This window comes from Bos taurus, chromosome 10 (assembly GCF_002263795.3).
Source record: "Bos taurus isolate L1 Dominette 01449 registration number 42190680 breed Hereford chromosome 10, ARS-UCD2.0, whole genome shotgun sequence".
NCBI classification, from domain to species: domain Eukaryota; kingdom Metazoa; phylum Chordata; class Mammalia; order Artiodactyla; family Bovidae; genus Bos; species Bos taurus.
This window is the reverse complement of record NC_037337.1, coordinates 38,146,420-38,172,692: the sequence shown is the minus strand read 5'-3', so window position 1 is coordinate 38,172,692 and position 26,273 is coordinate 38,146,420. Positions and strand designations below refer to the sequence as shown.

At 39.0% G+C, this 26,273-nt stretch overlaps 1 protein-coding gene across 7 annotated transcripts in view; it reads left to right on the top strand.

Moving 5' to 3' along the window:
- The first annotated feature begins 4,317 nt into the window (after positions 1-4,317).
- Positions 4,318-26,273, top strand: part of TTBK2 (tau tubulin kinase 2) — a 135,026-nt gene continuing 113,070 nt past the window's right edge. For 2 of the 7 annotated variants that reach the window (XM_059890615.1, XM_059890612.1), the window contains exon 1: positions 5,417-8,914. The gene's annotated coding sequence lies outside the window, so the exon portion shown is untranslated. Of the gene's footprint in view, positions 4,417-4,448; positions 4,843-5,416; positions 8,915-26,273 lie in introns of those variants that run through there. The other 5 variants (XM_024997793.2, XM_010809199.4, XM_059890611.1 and 2 more) reach the window with 5 other exon arrangements.

Here is a 26,273-nt window from a genome sequence, read left to right as displayed (position 1 = left end):
TCTGGTAACCACAAACTGATCTCTATGATTTTGTTTGAAATATAATTTATCTACAACACTGTTAGTTCCTACTATGCCATTTTATATAAAGGACTTGAGTATCCTTGGATTTGGGTATCTGCAAGGAGGACCTACAGGAGGGATCCCCTACAGGAGGAGTGGTGGTCTGGAACCAATTCTCCAGGAATACCAAGAGATGACTGTAATTCACATGCCATACAATCTACTCATTTAAAGTGTACAATTATGAGATTTAAAAAAATTGAAACATAATTCATATATTACTAGTTTCAGGTATACAACATGAGGAGCTTCCCTGATGGCTCAGACAGTAAAGAATCCGCTTGCAATGCAGGAGACCAGGGTTCGATCCTGGGTCAGGAAGATCCCTTGGAGAAGAGAATGGCAACCCACTTCAGTATTCTTGCCTGAAGAATCCCATGGACAGAGGAACCTAGTGTACCTCTGACCACAGGGTTGCAAAGAGTAGGACACAATTAAGCGACTAAGCATGCATACATGCATACAATATGAGATTTATTTTAGAAGAGAGTGGGAAAGCAAAAGGTATGTGGTCTCTTTTCCTTGAAGTGCACACTGGTTCACTGTGGTATTGTACAAACTGTAAATAACTAGACTTATTTCCTGTTCAGATTTAGAGGAAGCTTAACAAGTAGTAAATCAGTGGATATTTAAATATGGGTAGAGGAAGCCACAAATAAAGGTAAAGAATAAAGTATGTTATTTATTCTGTGCAGGAGAAAAGAAGCTGTGTTGAAAGAGGTTTTATGTTCTGTGGGGAACTCAGTATAAATCTGAACTTTGCTCATTATCCTAGAATACACTCTAAGGCTAATCCTAGAATCAGAGTCTCATTGTTTCAGGCTCAGATATCCAGAGCACACATCTCTAGATTTGAGTCGTTCTTCTCTGCCATATTTTTGTCAGTCTTACTATATTAGTTGGGCTTCCCAGGTAGCATTCGTGGTAAAGAACCCACCTGCATGGTGAATTGCCTCCAAAACTTAGTGCTTAAAACAACAGCAAACATTTATTGTATCACATCCTTTCTGTGGTTCTGGATTTTGGGTGTGGCTTAGTTGAGTGGTTCTGGCTGAAGTATCTCACAGTGGGGTAATCAAAAGGCCAGCTAAGCCTGCCGTCATCTGAAGGCTTGGCTGGGTCTGGAGTATCTGTTTCCAAGAACAGTTCACTAAGATGGTTGGCAAATTGGTGCTGATTATTGGTGTAATGCCTGAGTTCCTTGCCAGATAGCGAGCTGCTCCAAGTGGCTGCTTAAGAGTCCTCATATTATAGCACTGGCTTTCCTCTAAGTGAATGATCCAAGAGAGCATAAAGTGGAAGTTGCAAAGTAAGTCAGAAAGAGAAATATAAATACCATATACTGATGCATATATATAGAATCTAGAAAGATGGTACTGATGAATTTATCTTCAGGGCAGTAATGGGGAAACAGACATAGAGCACAGACCTATGGACTCCAGGGGAAAGGAGGGAAGGAGAGAGTGAGATCCATGGAGAGGGTAACAAGGAAACTTACAATTCCACATGTAAAATAGATAGCCAATGGGAACTTGCCATATGCCTCAGGGAACTCAAACAGGGGCTCTGTGACAATCTAGAAGAGTGGGATGGGGCAGGAGAGGGAAGGGAAGTTCAGGATAGAGGGGACATGGGTGTACTTATGGCTGATTCTTGTTGATGTATGACAGAAACCATAAAATTCTATAAAGCAAAATCCTTCAATTAAAAAAATAAAGTGGCAAAAAAAAAAAAAAAAAAAAAGTGGAAGTTGCAAAGTATTTTATGACCTAGACCTGGAATTTACACAATTTCTGAAAAACCCTATTGGTTAAATGAGGCAGCCCAATTCCGCATGGGAGAGACTATACAAAGGTAAAGATACCAGGAGGCATTGATCATTGGGGGCCATCTTAGAGGCTGGCTACCACATTTATTTATTTTGTAATATATATATGAGATACATGTATCTCAAAAGGAGATTCCTGAGTTCTTGTACCAGCTCTTGAATAATATATTACCTTGCCATTTATCCTAACTAAACAAATATCTCTTGGAACATACCAATCATTCTCAAATGGAAAAGACCAAGGAAAAAAAAAGAGGCCTGGGAAGCCATTTTCCTTGGGAATTCCTATACCTGTGGCATTAGCTCTCACTATAATATATACTCTCAGTATAATAATATTCATTGTTATACTTCCTAGTCTGCTACATAGTGCTGGTGCTCAGTCGAGTCTGGCTCCTTGCGACCCCTTGGACTGTAGCCTGCCAGGCTCCTCGGTCCATGGAATTCTCCAAGCAAGAACACTGGAGCAGGTTGCCATTTCCTACTCCAGGGGATCTTCCAGACCCAGAGATCGAACCCACATCTCTTGTGTCTCCTGCACTGGCAGGTTGATTCTTTACCACTGCACCACCTGGGAAGCTCCACTCTGAAATATACTGTTGTCTTATTCTCAAGAAATTTATCATACAGCACTTCCCTTTACACTGCACCTTTTTTTTCCTCTTCAACTCTTTAGATACAGCTGCTGGACTGCTTTCTCACAGACTTCTATTTTTCTTATCCTTCATGGATTTGCAAATGAGAGTTGGTCATAAGATATCAGAAGAATAATCATCGTTCCAACGTTTGGAGAACCCAGCTGTATCTACTAACTCATTCAAAATAAACAATAGTTCTATGAATAAATTCACTAAAACCCTTATCTATGATAGCAGAGATTATATCTGGGTAGCTTGAAGAGGACACACTATATTTGCAAAATGAGTGAAAAATATTCTCTTCAAATGGAGAATAGCTATTTGAAATCCTGCTATCCATAATTTCAATGAATCTGGACTTTGTTTTCCCCTATAAACATCTTTAAAATTAAAGAAAATTATTTACAGAAACACTGATCCTTTCCAATTCAAATTACTTGCCCTGACAATACCCTGAAGTGAACTATATTCTGTGAGACAAAGTAACGGAAAAAGCAACTTGTGGTTTCAATCAGTGGAAAGAAAACAATTTGGCAACTTCTTAAAGTTTGAATAGAACAAGAGAGCTGCATCATCAATTGCCTTTAATGTACATTTTGTCCTGCTTTTTATCCAAGGATCTAGACATGACAGAAGTGCCTGCTGTTTTTCAAAGAATGTCGAGAGGCTATGGCATTTCCTGAACAAGAAACGGATTCAATAATAGTTATGAGACTGAATATAGGATTCATATTTAACCATTTTATATTCTTAATCAACTTTAATCATAAGGTCACTTGAGGAAATAAAAAGATTTAAAGTAAAATGAAGCTAAGAATTCATCACAATCTTTTCAGTCCATGGGATTTCAGACTCCCAGGAATGACTGTGATTATTAAGTAAAAACAGCACTGGACACGGGAGTTTATGAGATTGGAGTTTGGTTCTTCCACTAATTAGTTTTACAGTTCTAGGAAAGCTGTTAACCTCTTTGAGCTTTTTCTTCTGTAGATTGGTGGGTAAGGATGGCAGAGGGGTTTTATCATAAGGTTTCCTCTTTACCAAAGAGCTTGATACACCAAAGACAAATTAGCCCACACAGCCTCCCTCTTCGCTCCGCCCTTCTCGCTTTTCTTTTAAAGTCTTAGTGGGACTCCCGCAGTGTCCCCAAGAAGCCCATACTGGACACCTCACGGGGGGTGCTCATTAAACCCTTCACTGGGGGTGTTTCCCAAAAAGGGAGTGAAATCTTATTCTTCATGAATGTGAAAACCGTAAGGATACGCCGGGCTCCAGGCTGACTCCTTTCTGGCGGTCTCGGTCTCCTTTCTTCCTTACACTTTTAGGCCTGTTCCCAGTACACACCGGTGAATAGCTTCATGTTAGGCTGTTCTGGGGACAGAGCCAATTTGCCAGATCCTGGCACCGAGGTTTCTGAGGAGGTGGCAAGGCAGGGCCTCAAGATTTGGGGCCCTTCGCGACCGAACTCCTCGGCGTGTGTAAATTCGTATCGTGACAAAGCATTTCCGATCTTCCTCCGAAAAAACCAACCCTGGCGTCATAACTCTGTGTCTATAACCAAGATAACTGCTGAGCTAGGACGACGCCACTATGCGCCAACCACCAGTCTCAGAAGCCCTACTTCGCTGCTCGGGACGAGCGGGCAGTTGCGGCTGCCGCTGGAACTACAAGTACCAGAATTCCCGCGCGCACGCGCGCTGCCATTGTGATGCTCCTTTCCCGGTAACTCGCCCTCTCAGGCAAACCTGAAGATAGCGGCAATTCTCCGGTGGGGGGCGGAGACGCTCCTTGCCTGACTCTCCGCCCCTTTCGTGATAGGCAATGGGACCAGCCAACCGACTTGGCGGGCTTGGGACGTGCTCTCCAATCAGCACCTGTGGCGGAGAGGTGGGCGTGCGCACTGGCAGGGCAGGTGGGCTAGGCTGTGCTGGGTTGCGAAGGGGGAGAATAACGTCGGGTCGGGTCAGCGGGCGCTGCAGTAGTCGCCGCAGCGGCGATGGGAGCGGTGGGGACCAGGCGGCGGCGGCGGCGGCAGGAGGAGGAGCAGAGGCTGGCACAAGCACAGCGGCTGGGGGCGGCCAGCAGCAGCAGTAACAGCAGCAGCCGCCGCCGCCGCCAGTAATCGCGGACGGTACCCGAGGGGACTACCCAGCCGGCCGGCCCTCGAAGCCGCGCTCCGGTCCCGCCGCAGTTGGCGGCGGGGGATGGGCAGGCGGCGGCCGTCCCGCCTGCTGAGGGTTGACCGCTGCAGGTCCCGGCTCTGAGCTGGACCCGAGCCCTCCTTCCGAAATCCCTGCGACCGCTGCGGCCCAGGTAGGACACACCCCCCGCGACCCCCCCAGGACGCCGCTGGGGGAGCCCCGCCCTCTCTCGGTCCTGACCCCCTCCTCCGGCCGCACCCCTTGCCCAGTGACGGACCGTGGTGTAGAGGGGAGGGAAACCGGAGACTCCTCGGTCGCTACCCACGCCCTGGGCTTGTGCCAGACTCAGTCACTCCAACTTGGAGACCGTCTGCTTCTCCCCGGTTTCTCCGGAGGGTTGTGTCCCGTATCCCCAGAGGCTTTTGGTGTCTTCACTGAACTTGGAGGGTCACAAAGCTTCGTTCTGTTTCTCTCTCTGTGCGTGACCCACATACCACTTGTATTCATGCTGCTTCGGGTACCAGGACTGAACACAGAGGATTCTCAGGATATACTAAACACTTCTTTCCCACCCCGCTTTCCCAGATCTAATAGAAGGGGGCACGGGACTATAGAATCTGTTTGTTGTGTAGTAACGACCGTGGAAGCCATGACTTTCTGATACTTAGGGTGCCAGGTAGACCTGAGGGATTTGCTCCTCATTTCCTTTGACTAAGATGGTGTTGACATCCTGGAATGTTGCAGGAAGGACAAAAGACTCCACACATACTTACTATCAAATCAGAAGTAAATAATCCAGTGGGATGCCAGGATACTTTATCCACAGTGAACTTAATTTTGTTTTAGTCGTGGCTGCCTTAGAGGTATAAATGACATTGAGTTGTGCTTTGCTTTGAATTAAAGTTGATAGGTGGCGGCAATCTGGTATTACTCTTCTCATCCTTCACTTTAGAAATTGTTCTTTTTTTGAACATTAAAGAGGGCAGTTTTATAATAACCTATGTATTATGTAAAGATGCTTTGGTATTAAGTAACAATTAAGTTTTTAACACATATGTGAGGATCATGATATTATGAATGTGCACCTGCAGACACACGGAGGATCCAACTCAGTGTATTTTGTTACAGTGTTTGGTTCTGATCCATTAATAACAGATTTCTAAATACTGATTTGCTAAGCTAGACCACAAAGATATATTTGCTGTTTTCTTTTGGCTGAATGGAATAGAGTAACGTTCATTTTTCAGGGAAAGGATGATGGGCGATTTATTTTAAAGCTGAATGCTTTTTTTTTTAATAAAGCAGTAATCATGACAGATCTTGAAGAATTCATCTCAACTCTAAAATTTTTTCAGATTAACAAGTGTATGGACTTGGATGATGTTTTGTGCTCTTTTGAAGTTGAAAACATACTGAGAGGAGTGTCTAATTTAGAAGCTTTTGTTTTCCAGGTGATACATTTTTGTCTAGGCACTAAAAGGGATGTTTGAAGCATGGTTATAAAAGAAAGTTTTTCTAGTAACTTTTCCTTTATGTTACAAAATGATTTTTCTTTTTTTAGTTTTAGACACATAAAAGAAATTGAAGTCCCTAGCATCATTAATTTGTAATATTAAGTTGAAATAAATTTGATATTCAGTAGGAGAAGGAAATGGCAACCCACTCCAGTGTTCTTGCCTGGAGAATCCCAGGCACGGGGAAGCCTGGTGGGCTGCCATCTATGGGGTCACACAGAATCAGACACGACTGAAGCGACTTAGCAGCAGCAGCAGGAGGCTAAGGATAGTGTATCTTATACTATAGCTGATACATAATATCGGAAATTCTTTATTGTACTATATATAACTTCAGGTTTTTGTGTCTTTTTTTGACTTCCTTTTAAATACTTATTTTAATGCCTCAGGAAATTTTCATGAGATTAAGGCTCATTTGCTTTAGTGAAGCGAATATAATACAAAAAACTTTTGAGGGTATTTTACGTTAAAAAAAAATGCACCAAAATGTGACAGTGCTAGTTTGTGGTTTTCTCATTGTAAATAAATATTACAGAGTTCAGTATGCTATGACATGGAATTTAACTTTGGTGGTGATGGGGGGAGCAGGCAATACTTTATAAGTTTTGTATCTTAAAGTAATGATGATTTGCTTCAATTCAGGACAGACTGTGAGCTGGAACCACCCAACTAAGATACTATAAGATTCCTAATCCTCATGATAAATGTTTGTTGTCTGAAAAAACAAAAAATAGTATAAAACAAGAGAAAATGTTTGAGCATTACTGAACTAGTGACAGATGAATTGATTAGCAAATGAAAAAGCATTTGAGAACTAATGGACAGTATAGCTTCCTTTCACATTTAAAAAAATCTCTAATAGAAAAATTCTTTTATAGATATGTGGAATTCTTTACAGTTTGAGTGCATGTTACTCAAAATTACTAGAGTCATGTGTTTCTTTCTTTGCTATTTTTGAGGTTTTTGAGAAACATTCAAAATATAGCTGGAACTATATCAGTTTATTTGGTAAGTATTTAATATGGTGGGACATTTTTAATATTTATAGGTTTTGAAATATGAAATTAAACGTTTATACTGTTTTACTTCGTTGTCATTTTGTTGTTGTTGTTATTCAGTATATTGTAAACAATAGTTGTGATGGGGTAGATTTTCCCCCCTCAGGCTTCAGTGAATAGAATCTTTCTATTTAAAAAAACTTTTTTTTTTTCTTTTATAGCTTTTGTGCTGTAAATACTCAGTGCTTTTAGGTTAAATATCATATTTCCATATTTGATAAAAGAGCTTTCAGGTCTATATGAAAAAAGTTTGGAATTTTAGAGCTGAATTTTGAGCATAATTCCAACACATATAACCACTCACAAGTTTCCTCAATATCTTGTGATCCTTGGTTGTAAGTTTAAAATACAGATTGAAATTATATTTTTTATATAACATCAACATCAATTTTGTCAGAAAATTTCTTTTAAACAAGTGATTTTTAAGCAGACTTCTTGGTATATTTTCATTTATGGTATATGACTAAGTTAAGCATAATGATTCTTGTCTGTGTGGTTAATATTTTAAGTGTTCTTAGTATTAATTGAGTCATAATACATGTCAAGTTTTGTTAGCATTTGGATTTTTTCTGTGATTTTTTTTTTTCTTTAACATTTGTATATAAGATCCTTGGTGTTTGGAATGTTGATAGCTGCTTTTTATTGTATTAAGCTATTGAATTTCACTTCAGTTAGAGTAGATCTTCCCAAGGTAAAAAATTAAGTGTTCTTTGAAAAGAACCTCAATATTCTGTAATGTCCTACATGGGAAAAGCTTGTAAAAAGTGGATATATGTATAATTGAGTCACTTGGCTGTACACCTGAAGCTAGGGCAACACTGCACATCAGCTGTGTTGTTTAGTCGCTCAATTATGTCCGACTCTTCGCAACTGCAAGGACTATAGCTTGCCAGGCTTCTTCGTTCATGGGATTTCCCAGGCAATAATACTGGCGTGGATTGCCATTTCCTTCTCCAGGGGCTCTTCCTGATCCCAGGATGGAATCTAACTATATGCCAGTAAAAATTAAAAAAGAAGAAAAAGCACTGGGTTGTTGTAGTGTCTTCTGACAAATGGGAGGTAATAGCTTTGTAGCTCCCTTTGTTAAGCTGTCAAGAAATAACCTAACCATGTTTAAGTATCATTATTATATATTATACATATATACATGTATATATTAGATATTTATTTTAGAGAATTTGCATCTATTGAAAATAAAAATCAGTATTTTTTAATGTTTGTGTTAGAAAACTTATTTGCCATTATGTCTGTTTTTACTGAAATGCTTTTATCATCATTTCTATACTTTAATTTCTTTTTTATCTTTCTGAAGTTCCATGTAATTGCCTTTTTAAAAAAAATGATTTTGCGTTGTTTCTCTGATCTTGTTTGAGCCATGTGATCATCTAAATACTGTATTTTGCTAATATTGGTCTAACGTTTAGTGTTCCATTTATGTTGTGTGTTATGGATTAATTTTGGAAAGCCTTGCCCTCAACTTTTTTCCTTGAATCTGCTAGGTGCCTCATTTTCTAAAATTTCTCAGAAAAAGTTTTATCAGTATTTTTCAGTGACTAATGCAGAGATGAGAGGAGGAAAATAGAGGGGGAAATGAATAACTAAAGAGAAAAATATGAGCCTTGCTTCTCGTGAAATTTGATTTGAAAACATCATCTGGAAGCTAAATTGTATGGTAAGTAGTAAGCTAGATTAGGACTTCATTTCTGCTGGACTTGTCTAGCACTTAAAATATTCAACCCGTCCAAGACCAAAGTCAACCCTGTTTTAACTTCTTTAATTATATAGATGAAGGTGGCACTATTTATTCAGTCACCCAGTTTGAAACATCTCATTAATTTTTTTCTTTTTTTCCCCCTGATTCTACCTGCACAAACCCTCTCCCTTTCATTTCTACTGCTACCACCTTAATTTAGCCTCTCTGATCTTCAGTATCTCTCCTTAGAACTATTGCAGTTCAGTTCAGTCACTCACTTGTGTCCAGCTCTTTGTGACCCATGGACTGCAGCACGCCAGGCTTTCCTGTCCATCACCAGCTCCAGGAGCTCACTCAAACTCATATCCATCGAGTCGGTGATGCCATCCAACCATCTCGTCCTCTGTTGTCCTCTTCTCCTCCCACCTTCAATCTTTCCCAGCATCAGGGTCTTTTCCAATGAGTCAGTTCTTTGCATCAGGTGGCCAAAGTATTGGAGTTTCAGCTTCAGTATCAGTCCTTCCAATGAATATTCAGGACTGATTTCCTTTAGAATGAACTGGTTGGATCTCCTTGCAGTCCAAGGGACTCTCAAGAGTCTTTTCCAACACCACAGTTCAAAAGCATCAATTCTTTGGTGCTCAGCTTTCTTTATGGTCCAACTCTCACATCCATACATGACTACTGGAAAAACCATAGCTTTGACTAGATGGACCTTTGTCAGCAAAGTCACGTCTCTGCTTTTTAATACGCTGTCTAGGTTTGTCATAGGTTTTCTTCCAAGAAGCAAGTGTCTTAATTTCATGGTTGCAGTCACTACCTGCAGTGATTTTGGAGCCCAAGAAAATTAAGTCTTTCACTGTTTCCATTGTTCCCTCATCTGTTTGCCATGAAATGATGGGACTGGATGCCATGATCTTAGATTTCTGAATGTTGAGTTTTAAGCCAGGTTTTTCACTCTCCACTTTCTCTTTCATCAAGAGGCTCTTTACTTCTTCACTTTCTGCCAAAAGGGTGGTCTCTTCTGCATATCTGAGGTTATTGATATTTCTCTCAGCAATATTTAAATATTTGTTAAATATCTCCTATGTTTCTGTGGTAGGGGTTAGAGATTCAGCACGGAACAAGACAGAAATTATCTCACTTTTAGAATTTGCAGTACAGTTGGAAGAGACAATCGTAGAACAAGGAATTACAAGTGTTCCAAGAATCGTGAAGGGAAAATGCAGACTGCCACATAAATGTATTAACTGACAAACCTACAGTCTGGGAAGTGATTCAGGAAAGTCTTCTATTTTATCAACCACAGTTTATTCTGCATAGTCTACCAGTTGCAGAGGTTAGTGGATATTTTATAGCTATGAGCAGTTAAATGATTTAAAATAAATTTTTTAAAATGAAGATATTTAATTCAAATTAAACGTTCATACAACTTCTGAAACAGCTTTGGACAAATCCTTTCCGGACACCAGGACACTTTGAAAACTTTTGCCCTGAAGAGGCCACCCCTTCCCTCCAGTGTGGGTTTCAACGTTGGGTTTTCCCAGGTCTCAATTGCTTAAGTACTGACAGAATTCCTATGTTATGTTTCACACTCTTTGAACATCAGAAGTTAGGAGTAGGCACTTTCAGTAGGAGGGTGTATATGGTTACAAGAAAGAGGTCTTACAGGTAGATTGAGTCTCTCTATAGCCAGAGTCCAGCAGCTTATAGGTAAGTTATTAAATGTACAAGTAACTAGGATATAGGTTGAATATCTTTGTAAGTTTTAAAATATATAAATTTATTTGTAAATCAGAAAAAATATCCCTTATCATATGCTGGCTCCTAATTTTTGGTTTATAAAATAAGGTTAGTATAGCCACAAACTTCAGTGCTTACTAAATGAATGAAACTGTTAATTTTGCATCAAGATGAGATCTGAATCCTTTCTCATCTCTGTGAGAACATGTCATAGGACCTTAGATTAATTAACCTCTCTGCCTCAGTACACACACACATACACACACATATATATATACATATATAGTTTTGCTATTTTTAAAAAGTTAATATACTTTAATTATAATGAAGATCACTACAGAAAAGGTTATTGATTTTTTTTTGCTATTTTTAAAAAGAAGTTAATATACTTTAATTATAATGAAGATCACTACAGAAAAGGTTCTTTATTGATTTTTTTTTTTCTTAGTGGGAGGATCATAGACAATGCATTGTTTGGTTGGTCTGGTTACAATAGATTTTATCCAAGGAATGGTCTTGTTGAGTGTTTTCCTTACAACCTGGTTATGTAAGTTACACTGTACTTTCTATAAGGGAAGAATTAGTTTATGTGTTGTTAGTATCAGTAGCCAGGGAGAGGAGAACTAGGTTGTTGACACTTTTATTCTGTTGTAGGTAATTGTAACCATAACTGACTTGTAAAGCTTCTCTTCACTTTAAATAGATATTTTGCTTTCTTGAATATATGCGCCCAGGGAGAGTCCATATTGCTGGAAGTATAATTTATCTCTTGTGAAAGTTTAGAAGGAACAGTTGAAGTGTGAGTGGTGACTAAATTTTTCTTCTCTTTTGCTATCAGCAAATAGGGTTATTCATCTTCATTTCTTTTTACCAACCCTTTAGAGAGGCTTTTACTAAAACCTACAGCATTAAAAAAAATATCATGGGGTTTATCCTATTCTTGATACTAACTACTGTTGTTTATGTTAGTATTATTAGATATTTTGAAAAGCTTAGCTCGTGTGTAGTCTTTGTATATTTGTGTCTACACTTTAGTTTTATCTTGAAAGCATCCATTTTTTAACTTTAATAATAAGATTTGTTTAGTGTGTTTGATAGTTTCCCTCAAATTTGGAAAAATTTCAGACATTTTTTTCTTCAGGTTTTGTTTTGTTTTGTTTTGTTTTAGCTTGTAATCTCTTTGGGCCAAATAAATGTATCCAGAAATTAAAATATTTACTGAAAGTGGAGAGAAACTTTATATACAATAACATGGTTGCAATAACTCACACCAAAATAAAAGTATAAACAACCTCACTATTCTCTCTTTCAGGGATTCCAGTTATATGTATGTTAGGCTTTTTGATGTTATCCTTTTGTGCATTGATGCCCTGTTTAGTTTCTGTCTTTTTCTATGTATATTTAATTTTGTGTGTTTCATTTTTCTTTACCTTCAGCTTCACTAATCCTTTCTTTCACAGTGGTTAAGCTGGTATTAATCCTATCCAGTGTATTTTATTTTATTTTATTTATCCAGTGTATTTAAAAAAAATCTCAGATGTATACTTTTCATGTCTAGAAGTTCATTTAAAAAAAACTCCCCATTTCTTTCCTCATGCTTAATGCTCTTCTCTATTTTCTTGAATATATTTGTATTAGCTCTTTTAAAGTTCTTGTCCTCCATTTTATCATCTGCACCATTTCTGAGTCTGTTTTTATTGATTGTTATTTCTCCTTGTTTGTATCCCTGGTAATTTCTCTTTGGATGCCAGACATTATGATTTTACACTGTTGTGTGCTGAATTTTTTTTTTTTAATTTTCATAAATGTTATGGGGATTTGTTCTGAGATAGTTATTTGAAAATAGTTAGATGCATTCATGGCCCTGGATGTTTTTAAAGATTTAAAAAAAATTTTTTTCACCCTGTGACTATACAGACTCTTCACAGACCTGTGTGATCATTAAGGATTGTTCTGCCTGCGCCTTTCTAGTTGTTCTTTGCTTTGTTATACACATGCATTCAAAAGTACTCAGCCAAAGTTTCAAGAGGAACCGCCTCTAGATATCAAGAGGCATATCTTTGGACAGCTCTCTTCAGTGTTCTCCCTTGCCTTGGCCTTCTCAAAACTCTTAATTCTGTCTCTTCAACTCAGTGAGACTGCTTAGTTCTGTTTGGGTTCCTCATTCCTATGCTGCAGTCTGAAAACTCTCTCAGACAATAAGCTGGGGGCAATCTTAAGGATGACCTCACTTATTTTCTTTTGTGGATCCTCATTCTGTGCTGCCTATTGTCTAGTGTCTAAAATCCTTCATTTCATATATTTTGTCTATTTTTCCCATTTAAGGTGGGAGGCTGAATCTGGTCTCTGTTAACTGTGGTGGTCAGAAGCTAAAGTGGTCTGGTGGGTATTTGAAATCTCAAACAAAGAGGAATCATATTTCAAAGTTATGCTGTCATTAGAAATCTGTATTATCATTGTGCCCAAACATAGTTTCAGAAATATTTTCCTTATTTCTTTAGACACGTCATAAGCTCTTCTGATGATTAATTCTAGGACTGTTCTCATTGAAATTAAAATTGTGGTAAAAATAATGTTCCTGTTTTTCTATTTAAGAACAGAATCTTACATAAGCTATATATGGCACGTATAGAACCATGCTGTTATCTGTTTAGCTTCCTGCAAATGTAGGAGAATTTTTTGCTTCAGCCTGTCTAGATAATAGTAGTTGTAACTGGACTTCCTTTGCTCTTGCGTTATATCCTCCCCTGCTCTGAAGTCCTCAATGGCTCTTCCTTCTGTGTTTAAGTTGAATGAAGTCCATTTTCTTCCTAGCCTGGTTTTTACAATCCAAACTCAATTTACTTTCAGGCTTATGTGTTCTCTCACTGTAATCAGAACTCTTTTTCATTTAGACTCATGTATGCATTCATTTTCTCCTGTACTTGTATGCTTTGCTCCTTTTCTTTTCTGCTTTTTTGCTTACACCTCAATTAGTTTTTGTCATTAAACAAATCACCCCAAAGCTCAGGGACCAAAATTATAATTCATAAATTATTCTGTGGGTTGGCAGTTTGACTGGGTTCAGCTGAATGGTTCTTTTGGTCTTGTCTGGGCTCATTTGCTCTCGTCTGTGTGAAGCAGTCACCTAGCTTGGGTTTCTTCATTATCTTGCTCCCAAAACCAGCCAAAGAGGGGAAGTCTTGAGCATAAGTGCTTTTTAACCTTCTGGAACATATTTGTTGATGTCCCACTGATCAAAGCAAGTCATAGGGCCAACCCCAGTTTCCAGAATGCTGAAGAAGCTCTACCTTTCAATGGCAGGCGGAGCAAGGTCACATTGTTAAGGCATGTGTATACAGTTATGGGAGAATTTGGGGCTATTTTGCAATCACCAGTGAGTCAGCTTCATTTTAGAAGTCAAAGGAGCACTCTATAGCCTCCCTGGATGACCCCAGTGGGAGGGGGAGCTTCCCTTGGCAGTGGTGCACCATACTGTATGAGGGAAAACACTTTGAAGCCCAGCATGTTTAAGGGATAATGAATGGTTTTTATAAAAGTTAATAGAGAAGGGTTTACTCATCCAGTCATATATTTTAAAGCTGGTTATGGGAGATAGGACTAGTGGAAAACCTGAGACCATTGAAATGCACTACGGCCAAGCACTGACTGGCCGGCAAGATGAGTAAGGGACCATCAGACCCAGGGCCTGGCAGGTCCAGTTAAAGGAGGAGAAAGGATTGATGGGATTGTGGGGAAAGAGGAAAGGTAATGAAGATGCACACAGGTTATATGAGGGTATGGCAAAGTGGAAAAACTGGTATTCAGTTGCTGCTTTCCTGTCCTTTTTTTTTAAATGCTACAACTTTGGTAATATCCTATTTGTAAAGGCCAAGGCTTAATTCTATCATGAATTCATTAATTAAACATTACTGTGCCAATTACTGGAATGGGACTTTTTGTTCAGGAATGCTGTCACTGATTGATATTCACAATTAACTTAAAACTACGGGAATGGATAAATTGGGAGATTGGGACTGACATATACACACTACAATATATAAAATAGGTAACTAACAATGTCCTACTGAATAGCACAGGGAACTCAGTACTCTGTAATGACCTGTATTGGAAAAGAATCTTAAAAAGAGCAGATGTATGTATATTATGGAGAAGGCAATGGCAACCCACTCCAGTACTTTTGCCTGGAAAATCCCATGGATAGAGGAGCCTGGCAGGCTGCAGTTTATGGGGTTGCTGCAAGTCAGATACAATTGAGCGACTTCACTTTCACTTTTCACTTTCATGCATTGGAGAAGGAAATGGCAACCCACTCCAGTGTTCTTGCCTGGAGAATCCCAGGGACGGGGGAGCTTGGTGGGCTGCCGTCTATGGGGTCGCACAGAGTCGGACACAACTGAAGCAACATGCCAGCAACCAGCAAACCACTATAAATTCTATCTAGCTCCTCTCAGAAACCTGGTGTGATTATCTTAGCCCATGTTAATCTCCCCAGTTCCGGCTTATCATATGTGTTGGCCCTTGCAGTTTGATGTTGATTGACTTATATATCAGGAAGCAACAGTTAGAACTGGACATGGAACAACAGACTGGTTCCAAACAGGAAAAGGAGTCCATCAAGGCTGTATATTGTCACCCTGCTTATTTTACTTCTATGCAGAGTACATCATGAGAAACGCTGGGCTGGAAGAAGCACAAGCTGGAATCAAGATTGCCGGGAGAAATATCAATAACCTCAGATATGCAGATGACACCACCCTTATGGCAGAAAGTGAAGAGGAACTCAAAATCCTCTTGATGAAAGTGAAAGAGGAGAGTGAAAAGTTGGCTTAAAACTCAACATTCAGAAAACTAAGATCATGGCATGTGGTCCCATCACTTCATGGGAAATAGATGGGGAAACAGTGAGAGACTTTATTTTGGGGGGCTCCAAAATCACTGCAGATGGTAATTGCAGCCATGAAATTAAAAGATGCTTACTCCTTGGAAGGAAAGTTATGACCAACCTAGATAGCATATTCAAAAGCAGAGACATTACTTTGCCAATAAAGGTCTGTCTAGTCAAGGCTATGGTTTTTCCAGTGGTCATGTATGGATGTAAGAGTTGGACTGTGAAGAAAGCTGAGCGCCCAAGAATTGATGCTTTTGAGCTGTGGTGTTGGAGAAGACTCTTGAGAGTCCCTTGGACTGCAAGGAGATCCAACCAGTCCATTCTGAAGGAGATCAGCCCTGGGATTTCTTTGGAGGGAATGATGCTGAAGCTGAAACTCCAGTACTTTGGCCACCTCATGTGAAGAGTTGACTCATTGGAAAAGACTCTGATGCAGGGAGGGATTGGGGGCAGGAGGAGAAGGGGATGACAGAGGATGAGATGGCTGGATGGCATCACTGACTCGATGGACATGAGTTTGAGTGAGCTCCGGAAGTTGGTGATGGACAGGGAGGCCTTGCGAGCTGCGATTCATGGGGTCGTAAAGAGTCGGACACGACTGAGTGACTGAACTGAACTTATATATTTTGCCTTTTTAATCCAGAAAATTATTAATACTATTAATTTCTGGTTTTATATTGTATTCTACTTCAAAAAATAATTTGGAAATGATTGTTTAACTTCTTCCTTTGATTGTAATCTCACTGAGGGCAAAACTATGCATTTATACTTCTTTGTACTCTTCTATGTGTTTGTAAGAATTATTGAATGACATTCTGTTAAATTGGGCTTCCCAGGTGATGCCGGTGATAAAGAATCCGCCTGCCAATGCAGGAGACATAAGAGATGCAGGTTCGACCCCTGGGTCAGGAAGATTCCTTGGAGGAGGGCATGGCAACCCCTGCCAGTGTTCTTGCCAGTATACCCATAAACAGAGGAGCCTGGCAGGTTACAGCCTATGGGGTCGCACAGAGTTGAACACGACTGAAGCAACTTGGCACATACGATAAATTTAAAAGTCAACTCTTACTTATTTACTTGAGGACTACTTCTTTTCATTCAACTGTCTGGGTGGTAAAAGACATTTCATTCATTCTTCCATTCATTATTTATTCAATAATTATTCTGTGGTAGGTATTATACTAGGTACTGAGATACAAAGATGAGAAGAATTCTGCTCTTGATCTCAAGAAATTTATAGTTTTGTAGGAAGACTTTGTAAAGTGTCTTAGAAGACATGTGATTTTGCAGTTGCTTGTAAGCCTGTTCTTTACTCTGAACCTAGATTTCTGCCTCATGCCCAACTCACAGGTTACCTGACTTTTGACCATTGTACAGATGGGACAGTCTCTTGCTGTCATACTGCTAGATGATTGTTGCCTAATCTACGTTGTGTCTGGCTCTTCCTTCTCTGGTTTATATTACTGTTATCTGTTACTGTTCTTTTTAAGAGTCATTAGTTACTCAGTCGTGTCCAACTCTGTGACCCCATGGACTGTAGCCCGCCAGGCTCCTCCGTCTATAGAACCCAGGCAAGAATACCAGAGTGGTTGCCATTTCCTTCTGCAGGGGATGTCCGGACCCAGGGATTGAACCCAGGTCTCCAGCATTGCAGGCAGACTCTTTACTGTTTGAGCCCCTGGGGAAGCCCTAATCATAGGGTATGTAAAAGTGTGTGTACAGTTTAAAGAGGAAAGCCAAGGGGACAAGAAATAGAACATTGCTAGTATCTCAGAAGCCCTTTCTTTATCTCATCCCTTTTTCTTTTGGTGGTTTAGTCACTATCATGTCCGACTCTCTTGATCTCATGGACTATAAGCCTGCAAGGCTCCTCTGTCCATGGGATTTTCCAGGCAAGAATACTGGAGTGGTTTGCTATTTCCTTCTCTAGTGAATCTTCCCGATCCAGGGATCGAACATGGGTCTCCTGCACTGCAGGCAGATTCTTTACCGACTGAGCTACCAGGGGAGCCCTTTTCTTACTCCAAAGCAATTCGTTCTTAGGCTTTTTATGAAAAATCATTTTCTTGTTTTATTCTTTATAGACTTAACTACCTATATTTGTACCCCTATTTATCATAGTTTAGTTTTGCTTATTTTTGAACTTTATATGGAAGGACTTACATTGTATGTATATTTTTGTATTGCTTGATTTTTTTCAATATCTGCTGTCTTACCTGGTGGCTCAGGGTAAAGAATCTGCCTACCAATGTAGAAGACGTTGGTTTGATCCCTGGGTCAGAAAGACCCCCTAGAGAAGAAAATGGCAACCCACTCCAGTGTTCTTGCCTGGAGAATCCCATGGACAGAGGATTCTGGTGGACTACAGTCCACAGGGTCGCAAAAGAGTCTGTTACACCTTAGCAACTAAACAACAAACAACACTTGAGTTTCTTCATGTAGTTCAGAGTAGCAGTAGTTTCTTCATTTTAGTATATTTTTCAAATAATGGTATTATTTGAAAGATATTCACTTCCTAATCCCTGAAACTTCTGAATATGATACCTTATAGGGGAATGAACTTTATAGGTGTCATTAAATTAAAGCTCTGAGATGGGAAGATTATTCTTCATTATCCACTTGGGCTTATTGTACTCACAAGGGGCCTTCAAAAAGGAGGCATATATATTTTGTCAGAGGGAAATAAAGAGATGTGATGATGGAGGCACAGGTCAGAGAGTTTTGAAGATGCTTGACTAAACCACTCTAGTTTTGAAGATGGTGGATGAGGCCATGAACCTAAGAATGAAGGCAACTTCTTGAGGTTGGAAAGGTCAAGGAAAAGGATTCTCCTCTAGAGACTCTAGAAGGAGCATAGCCTTGCTGACACCTTGAGTTTAGCCCCAGTGGAAGTCTGGACTTCTGATCTCCAGACCTGTAAGACTGTAACTTTATGTTGTTTTGCTGCTGAATTTATGGTGATTTGTTACGTCAGCAGTAGGAAGCTACTACATTTTTTTACTGTATGAGCATAATTTATCCATTCTTCTCTTGCTGGACATTTGGCTTGTTTCCAGGTTTTGGTATTTATGGACAATGTGATTGAAAATTCTTGTACACAGTTCCCGGTACAGGTGAGAAGAGTGTTTTTAGGATGTATACATATGAAAAGGGTTGCTGGGTCACAGTTGGTGCATATTTTCAGCTTTACTTTGTAATAAAGAACCATTTTCCAAAGTACTTTCCTACTAGCAGTATATGAGTCTTTACTTTTTATATTTAAATAAGTTCTTTTTTTATATTCACTATGACAATGCTTTCTTTTTTTAAGTAGGTGTGTACTCAAAATTTGCTTCAAGTCAAAACACATTTGGGAAAGAATATATACTTTTTCCATCCTAGAAATAGTTTTATTTCTTTTTTGGTCAACCAATTTTTGTTAACTCTAAGAGCAAAATGATAACAAATCAAATGCTATAATTTAATTTGAATCATAGTTGTAGAGTAACAATTTCTCTTGTTGACAAAAACATTTTCATATCAATTTGATAAGTAGTAGTTGCATACTAGGTTTAAATTCTAGTCTTCCGTGATTATTTCCTTTCATCAGCATTCAAGCAATTCAGGGACTGTTTTGGACAGCATTATGTTTGTGATTGTGATTATTTCTTCTTCTGTTGGTTAAGAAGCATGCAAACTGATGTATAATAATAAATAATGATTACCATTTATTGGGCATAGTCAGTGTAGCAGGCACTGGGATGAATAAGCACTTTTACATATACCATATATTATGACTTTTAATCCTTAAATAGCCACACTTATTATCCTCTTTTTATAACTGAGGCAATTGAAGAGGCATAGAGAAGTCATGGAGTTTTCATTCCAATACCAAAGAAGGGCAGTGCCAAAGGGTGTTCAAACTACTGCACAATTGCACTCATTTCACATGCTACTAAGGTCATGCTCAGAATCCTCCAAGCTAGGCTTCAACAGCATGTGAACCGAGAACTTCCAGATGTACAAGCTGGATTTAGAAAAGGCAGAGGAACCAGAGATCAAATTGCCAACATCCATTGGATCATAGAAAAAGCAAGAGAATTCCAGAAAAACATCTGCTTCATTGACTACATTAAAGCCTTTAACTGTTTGGATCACAACAAACTGTGGAAAATTCTTCAAGAGATGGGAATACCAGACCACCTTACCTGCCTCCTGTGAAACCTGTATGCAGGTCAAGAAACAGCGGTTAGAACTGAACATGGAACAGTAGACTGGTTCAAAATTGGGAAAGGAGTGTGTATTGTTAAGTTAAGGCTGTATATTGCCACCCTCTTTATTTAACTTATATACAGAGTACATCATGCAAAATGCTGGGCTGGATGAAGCACAAACTGGAATCAAGATTGCTGGGAGAAATATTAATAACCTCCAATATGCAGATGACACCACCCTAATGGCAGAAAGTGAAGAGAAACTAAAGAGCCTCTTGATGAAGGTGAAAGAGGGGAGTAAAAAAGCTGGTTTTAAACTCAACAATCAGAAAACTATAACCATAGCATCCAGTCCCATGGCAAATAAATGGGAAATACTTCATGGCAAGTAACTGGGAAAACAATGGAAACAGTGAAAGACTTTATTATCTTGGGCTCCAAAATCACTGCAGATGGTGACTGCAGCCATGAAATTAAAAGACGCTTGCTCCTTGGAAGAGAAGCTATGACAAACCGAGACAGCATATTAAAAATCAGAGACATTACTTTGTTGATAAAAGTCTGTCTAGTAAAAGCTATGGTTTTTCCCAGTAGTCATGTATGGATGTGAGAGTTGGACCATAAAGAAGGCTGAGTGCCAAAGAATTGATGCTTTGAAACTGTGGTGTTGGAGAGAAGACTCTTGAGAGTCCCTTGGACAACAAGGAAATCGGTCAGTCAGTCTTAAAGGAAATCAACTCTGAATATTTATTGGAAGAACTGATGCTGAAGCCTCAGTACTTTGGCCACCTGATACGAAGAGCCGACCCATTGAAAAAGACCCTGGTGCTGGGAAAAATAGAAGGCAGGAAGAGAAGGGGATGACAGAGGATGAGATGATTGGATGGCATCACCGACTCAATGGACATGAATTTGAGCAAGCTCTGGGATGAAGGGAGGCCTGGTGTGCTGCATCCATGGGGTTGCAAAGAGTCGGACACGACTGAGCGACTGAACAACGACAACAGAGAAGTCAAGTTATGGGTCGTAGGTCACATAGCCAGGATTTGAATCTAGGTAGTCTGGGCTTCCCTGATGGCTCAGTCCGTTAAGAATCTACCTGCAATGCAGGAGACATGGACTGGATCCCTGGGTCAGGAAGATCCACTGGAGGAGGAAATGGCAACCCACTCCAGTATTCTTGCCTGGAAAATTCCTTGGACAGGGGAGCCTGGCAGGCTGCAGTCCATAGGGTCACAAAGAGTTGGACAGGATTGAAGCGATTTAGCACTCACTGAAGCTAAAAGACAATAAAGACACTGCAGTGTTACGTTACTTTCTCAGATAATACTCTTGTAGGGACTTCTCGTCATTAAGTGTGGTTTGATCTGGTTTATGTTTTTGGAATTCTTGTACACTTTTTATCCATCTGCCTATGTGTCCTATCCTTCTGATTTCCATTCTCCTTTTAGTTCTCATTTTTCCTCTCATCTGTTATAACTCTATATGTGACCCTATGTGACTTTTAAATTACATGCAGTTTAATGTCTCTTTTTCAGCTGGCTAAATTACTTGACCAAATATCTATTGATTAACTGCAAACTTCATAATTTTTTATTATGGCAGAGGATTTAGTGACTATAATATGATCTTCATTGTCAAAGAATTTGTAATCTAGGAGATTGTCAATATTTACTTACTAATTTATTGGCTATTTTTCTTCTTAATCTTTTTCTACCAAGTAAATGTTTCAAATGATTTTTCACCACATGGTCTTTTACAAGTTGCATCTCCATTTAGTATGTTCTGTCCATATTTTGATCATCTTTGGGTCTGTTTTGGCAACACCTCCAGATTTAGCATCATTGTCTGAATTCATTAGCATGCTATTTACTTGTTATTTTAAGTCTTTGAGGGTATTGCCAAGAAGGAATTATTTCATTTCTCTCTTGCAGTATCTCATTTTCCCTCACCCAGATTATTTTAAGTCTATTAGTGTTACTTAAAAAATGAATCACAATTACTTGACAGCATCGATGCTGCAGCCAAATTAAATTAATTTTCTCAGATATAATTTGTGGTATGGAATCAGAAAGAACCTGTGGTTTGTGTACAACTTTGAGAAACTCTTGTCTTATAACATTGATATACATTGATATACATAGATAGCATTAATTATTTATGGCTGCATAACAAATTACCTCAAACTTAGTGTTTTAAAACAGCAACATTTATTATTTCAGAATGTCTATGGGTAAGGATTTTGTGTGTTACTCAGCTGGGTATTCTGTTTCAAGATCAACCACAGGCTACGATTAAGGTAGGCTGTAGTCATCTCAAGGCTCACCTGGGGAAGGTTCTATTTCCAGGCTTACTCCAGTAGTTGGCATGATTCCATTCCTTGTGGGTGGTTGGACTGAGGGCTTGCAGGTACCCTTTATAAGTGGAATCATATGTCAGCAGAGGTTGTCCTAGCATATGGGTCTTTCCTTGAGGCAACATGACAGCTTTCCTCATCAGAGTAAGTAGGAAGAGCTAAAGAGAGATAATAAGCGAGGTAGATGGCACTTGGTGACATGAAGATGGGAAGTGCATCCTGTCGCTTCTGCTGCATTCTGTTCATTAGAGGCAGGTTACTGGATTCACCTACACTCAAGAGGAAGGGGTCAATAGCATAAGATAGGGATTATTAGGAGTCATTTTAGAAGCAATATAGTATACCTTGGTAGCTTATAGGATTCTGGGCTTTTCCCTTAGGGCTCAATTTCTAGTTGGAGCAAGTGTATTTTTTAGCTTTATATCAGTGTCTTGAAGGACTCCACCCAGGATACTGGGGGCTTCCCAGGTGGCAGAGTGATGAATCTATCTGCCAATGCAGGAGACGTAAGAGATGAGGGTTCAATTCCTGGATTAGGAAGATCCCTTCAAGTAGGAAATGACAACCCTTTCCATTATTCTTGCCTTAAGAATTCCATGGACAGAGGAGCCTGGAGGGCTACAGTCCATAGGGTCACAACTCCCCATCCAGGCTGCCACATAGCATTGAGCAGAGTTCCATGTACTATACAGTAGGTCCTTGTTGGTTATGCATTTTAAATGTAGCAGTGTGTACATGTCCATCCCAAATGCCTTAGCTGTGCCTTCCCCCAACAACCATAAATTAATTCTCTAAGTTTGTGAGTCTGTTTCTGTTCTGTAAGTAACTTCATTTGTGTCATTTTTTAGATGGCCACGTATAAGGGATGTCATGATATTTATCCTTCCCTGTCTGACTTCACTCAGTATGACAGTCTCTAAGTCCATCCATGTTGCAGCAAATGACATTATTTCATTCTTTTTAATGGCTGAGTAATATTCCACTCATAACATCCCTTTATAATCATACCTTTATCCTACCTCTAACTCTTGGCAACCACTGATCTGTTCTTTGTCGCTCTAGTTTTATTGTTTTGAAAATGTCATATAAATATAATCATACAGTATGTAACTTCTGGAGACTGGCCAGTGATGTCAAACATCTTTTCATGTCCAGTCAATATAACCTCTTTGGTGAAGTGTCTATTTTTGCCTCATTTTAAATTGGGTCATTCGTTTACTTACAGTTGAATTTTAAGTGTTCTGTATGTATTTGGATACAAGCCCTTGGTTGGATATTATGATTTGCACACATTTTCTTCCAGTATATAGCTTGTCTTTTCATTTTCTTAACAATGTCTTTCACAGAGTATAAGTTTTCAATTTTAGTAAAGTTCAATTTATCAGGTTTTTTTCTTTTATGAAATGTGATTTAGGTATCATGTCCAAAACCTTTTGCACAAAGTTTTATTACAAGTTTATTTTTAAATGTTTTGTGTTTTACATTTAGATCTGTGATACATTTTGAGTTAAGTTTTTTATGTAAGGTTTGAGGTTTAAGATTTGAGGTTGTTTTTTCCATACAGCTTACAACTGTTCCAACACTTTGTTGGAAATTCTGTCTTATCTGTGTCGAGTGGCCTTTCCGTCTTTGTCAAATACCGCTTGGCTTAGAATAGGCAAAGCTATAGAGACAGAAAATAGACTAGTGGTTGCCAGGGACCAGGGAAAGGAACGAATAGAGTGACAGCTAATAAGTATGAAGTTTCTTTTTGGGTTGGTGAAAATGTTCTGGAATTGGATAGTGGTGGTGAATATACGACTTTGTGAATATACTACAAACCACTGAATTGTATACTTTAAAATACGGTATGTGGATTATACTTGCATTTTTAAAAAGCTGAAAATTTAATTAAACTATTTGTGTAGATCTGTTTATGCACTCTATTGTATTTCATTTATTTGTAATATGACTATCCCTTTGCCAATAGCACACTGGCTTGATTACTGTAACTATATAGTATTAAGTCTTAAAATCATGTACTGTGATTCCTCCAACTTTATTACTGTTTTTCAAAACTGTTTTAGATACTTTAGTTCCTTTCAGTTCAGTTCAGTCGCTCAGTCATGTCCGACTCTTTGCGACCCCATGAATCGCAGCACGCCAGGCCTCCCTGTCCATCACCAACTCCCAGAGCTCACTCAGACTCTTGTCCAATGAGTCGGTGATGCCATCCAGCCATCTCATCCTCTGTCGTCCTCCTCCTGCCCCTAATCCCTCCCAGCATCAGAGTCTTTTCCAATGAGTCAACTCTTCACATGAGGTGGCCAAAGTACTGGAGTTTCAGCTTTAGCATCATTCCTTCCAAAGAACACCCAGGACTGATCCACCTTTCCACATAAATTTTAGAATCAGCATGTCTATGTAATGGCTTTTCCTTGAATTTCAGTTGGAATATTGTTAAATATGTTGATCAGTTTGAGCAACTTTTTTTTTTTTTTACTGTCCTTTATCAGATTGAGAAAATTCCATTCTACTCCTAGTTTACTAACAGTTTATATCATGTATGACTTGAATTTTGTCAAATGCTTCTCCTGCATTAAATAATAATTATGTTGTTTTTTGTTTTAGACTGTTAATCTGATGAATTTTATAAATTGATTTTTGAATATTAAACAAGTCTTACTTCCCCAGAGTAAACCATGTGGCACTGAAGTATAATGCTTTTTATGTATTTCTGGATTTAATTTACTAATATTTTGTTGAGAATTTTTGTGTCTATGTATATGGACAGGGAGGCCTGGTGTGCTGCGGTTCATGGGGTTGCAAAGAGTCAAACACGACTGAGTAACTGAACTGAACTGATAGATGTTCATGGGGAAGATTGGTTTTTCTTGCATTGTCTTTTATTGTTTTTTTTTTTTTTTAATCATTTTTATAGTTTCTACACTGCTGCTGCTGCTAAGTCGCTTCAGTTGTGTCCGACTCTGTGAGACCCCATAGACAGCAGCCTACCAGGCTCCCCTGTCCCTGGGATTCTCCAGGCAAGAACACTGGAGTGGGTTGCCATTTCCTTCTCCAACGCATGAAAGTGAAAAGTGAAAGTGAAGTCGCTCAGTGGTGTCTGACTCCTAGCGACCCCATGGACTGCAGCCCACCAGGCACCTCTGTCCATGGGATTTTCCAGGCAAGAGTACTGGAGTGGGGTACCATTGCCTTCTCCAGTTTCCACACTAGGCATTACCATTTTCCCCTCCAGCTTTATGACTGTTTTCATATCAGGCTAATGCTGTCTTCATAAAATGAATTGGGGTGTATTTCCTACCCTTGTATTTCTGGAAGAGATTGTATAGATCTTTTTTTAACATTTGATAGAATTTGGCAGTGGAAAAATCTCTGTATTCTTTTGTGGGAAGGTTTTGAATTATGGGTTCAGTTTTTTAACAGGACAATTCAGACTTTTCCTTTCGTCTTGGGTGAATTGTTGGGTTTGCAGCTTTTGAGAAATTGGTCCATTGTTGTCCAGGTTATGTGTGCAGTATTGATCTTTTATACTTTTTCATGTTTGTAGAGTCTATAATGATAAGTCCTGTTACACAAGTTTTTAATGTTTTCATTTTCCCTCCAACCAAGGCTTTAGCTACATCCCACCAAATTTTGTTGTGTTTTAATTTTTATTCATATTTTCTAATTTACCTAAAGACTTTTTCTTTAATCTATAGATTATTTAGAATAGTCTTTGTCAAACTTTTTATTTTATTTTATTTTTTAACTTTACAATATTGTATTGGCTTTGCCATATATCAACATGAATCTGCCACAGGTATATACATGTTCCCCATCCTGAACCCTCCTCCTTCCTCCCTCCCCGTACCATCCCTCTGGGTCGTCCCAGTGCACCAGCCCCAAGCATCCAGTATCGTGCATTGAACCTGGACTGGCGACTCGTTTCATATATGATATTATACATTGTCAAACTTTTTTAAAAAGTCCAAGTAGTAAATATGATAAGACCTGAGTCTACACTCAGTTGTAGTTACTTAAATCTGCTCTAGTAGTACAAAAACAGCCATAGGCAACACATAAATGAATGGGCATGGCATTATTCCTATAAAATTTTACTTACCACAAACAATCACCCAGCTTTGGTATTTTTGTTTAATTTCCAAATGTTTG